This window comes from Amphimedon queenslandica, unplaced genomic scaffold (assembly GCF_000090795.2).
Source record: "Amphimedon queenslandica unplaced genomic scaffold, v1.1 AMPQUscaffold_12558, whole genome shotgun sequence".
NCBI classification, from domain to species: domain Eukaryota; kingdom Metazoa; phylum Porifera; class Demospongiae; order Haplosclerida; family Niphatidae; genus Amphimedon; species Amphimedon queenslandica.
Genome location: NW_003547205.1, coordinates 20,126 through 22,974, shown reverse-complemented (window position 1 = coordinate 22,974; position 2,849 = coordinate 20,126). Strand labels below are relative to the sequence as shown.

At 37.8% G+C, this 2,849-nt stretch overlaps 1 pseudogene; it reads left to right on the top strand.

Annotated features, from left to right (window-relative positions):
• The first annotated feature begins 1,494 nt into the window (after positions 1 to 1,494).
• On the top strand, positions 1,495 to 2,843 carry LOC100638487 (kynurenine 3-monooxygenase pseudogene; annotated as a pseudogene).
• Positions 2,844 to 2,849: the final 6 nt, after the last annotated feature.

Sequence of the window (2,849 nt, the reverse complement as noted above, 5' to 3'; positions counted from 1 at the left end):
GATATGCTGCGATAACTGTAACACTTGGTTTGACTATGAATGTACAGGACTAAAGGACATTATACCAGAGAATTATTACTGTCAAAATTGTAGCTAAATGCTAATGGTTTTATTGTGAGGGGAGGCGGTGTTATGCTTTTTATTAAATACAATAAAAATTAAAGAGGAAGAGGGACTACAAAGCAGGGTAAGGATAAAACAGGAAAGAGAAAAGAAAAGAGGAAAATAAAGAATGAAATTGGAAATTAAAACGTACTACTTGTGTAGTGGGCGTGTCCGTATATACATAATTGGACCAGAGGCTACTTATCACTCTTGCCATTCTGTGTAGAAGCAAGAAGTGCCATGAATGCTGCATCAATTTCTTGCTGATACATCAAGGTTATTGTTGGTTACCTGGTATGGCTTGAAACTGTACTAAGTATTTTGCAAAATTCTTTGTACGAACAATGGTGAAGTCTGACCGATCTTCGGGATGATCGGTCACTCGTCTTTTCAACCACGTAACTTCTGCGCTAAACTTAGTAAGAGCTTAAAACTTGGAAGAACAAATGAGGAATTCTTGCTCTTTAAAATGATGTATAATAAAGAAAGTTTTGCAAGCTAGAAAAGTTTTTTTGAGTGTCCGAATATAGGTGGTGTCCGATCATTCATAAGGTACTCTAATAGCAGCTCAATCAGCAAAAAGTGAATAACAATCAGGAAGTTTTTCAGCTCTTTTAGCCTTGGATGGCATTTGCTATTGACATTTCAAATGAAAATCATCATACAGTGAGCCCTTCATTTAAAGGGATGGTGAGAGAGACAGGAGAGAGAAGCAAACTATCACAAGAATTCCAAGAACCACCTAATCCCTTTCTTTTATAGGCAATTATTAACCTGTTAGAAAAATGTACAGTACAAATTCATTTTGTACATTGTTCATTGAATTTGACCCTTCATCATTACAGTCGAAATGTTGGCTGCAAGTCGGAGCACGGCAAACACTGAAGTGTAAGCATTTAGATCTTCTGTAGTATGCATCATAGCATCAGAGTATTATTAGCATGATGTTTGATTAAACAATAAATTTAATGACCAGAAGTGAGCAACAATGGTTGTAATTCTTTTTTATCTGAGGGTTACCCGTTGAGTTAGTGCTCTACATTTACTTAGCTTTAATTATAACTAAATTTTCAGGGAATTTGAGTACATGAATTTGATAGTAGCTAAAGTTTTACTAGAATAACACTAATTGATATAGGAATTTACACTATTCACATTTTGCACCGTATGATTAATGCTGATTAATGTCCATGTAATGCACATGTAATATCGTACTATTAATAGTCATGTGAGTGATGTCATAAATAATAGGTATATCCTCGCTTTTTTTAGTCATATGATTTATAGCGTGTACGTAATAATTATCTCTTTAAGTTATATATCCTCCCTTTTTTAGTCATATGATTAATAAGGTGTACGTAATGTTGCTATTATTAGCGACATTACAGTGCACTATGATGTCATAGCTAAACTCCTATATAATTGTTTCTACTGCCGCAACTGTCACTCGAAAATCAATAGTGCAATGGCTCATTGTGCTGAGAAGGACACAAATAACGGAGAAGGAGTCCAACTTGTTGCTGTTATTGGTGGTGGATTAGTTGGTCCCTTGCAAGCGTTGTATCTATCTCGGAATGGATTTAAAGTTCTCCTTTTTGAATCGAAAAAAGACATAAGGAAATCAGACTCAGGGGCTGGTAGGAGTATCAACTTGACTATTAGTACCAGGGGAATTAAAGCACTTGAAGCTATTGGATTAAGACATGTTCTCTTTGAGGCTATTCCAGTATATGGTAGAATGGAGCACTCATTAGACGGGACAACATCCCCAATGAATTACAGTTCAAAAGGAGAGGCCATTCACTCCATTAACAGGCTGAAGTTAAATCAAGCTATGCTTGAAGCTGCTGAACGTGACTCTAACATCACACTTCACTTTGAACACAAGCTCCATCATGCCGATCTCAAGAAGCAGTTGCTTACTTTTAAAACCCCCGAGGGTGAGAAAGAAGTGACAGTCGGTTTCACATTTGGGTGTGATGGCACTTTCTCAACAGTCAGAGATCAAATGCTGAAATCAGGAGGATTCAATTACTCCTTCAGTCAAGAGTGCATCGAGCATGGTTATAAAGAGCTTCGTATGAAACCTCACACTAATGATGCCCACCAAGAAGAATTTGCAATGACTCCTGATCGCCTCCATCTTTGGCCACGTCGGGAATTCACAATGGTAGCTCTACCTAATCCTGATAAGAGCTTCACCCTTGCTCTTTTTATGCCTTTTGATAAGTTTGAAACCATAGCATCTGAGGAAAAGCTACTGCCTTTCTTTGAAGAACACTTTCCTGACTCTATTGACAAGATAGGGAAAGAAGAGCTAGTGAATGATTTTAAAAGGAATCCCACTGGGTCCCTGTACTCCATCAAGTGCAATTCATACTATCATTGCTCCGCCGTTTTGTTAGGAGATGCTGCCCATGCAGTCGTCCCATTTTTTGGACAGGGAACAAATGCTGGCATGGAGGACTGCCTCATTTTCGATGAGAAACTCAAGAAAGTAGGGGGAAAAGGAGGAAGAATTGGACTAGATGATCTTAAAGCTGCAGCTAAAGCTTATTCTGATGCCAGGTGGGAGGATGGCCAAGCAATAGCAGATCTTTCAATGATTAATTATGAAGAATTGAAATCTCCCCATGAGCACCAATTTGACGAGTCTCTATATAATATGGTTGCATTCACCAGGGAGCCATATCGTGAGGCTTTGAAGAAGAAAATGAATAAGACAGAATGATTTTGTTGATTTT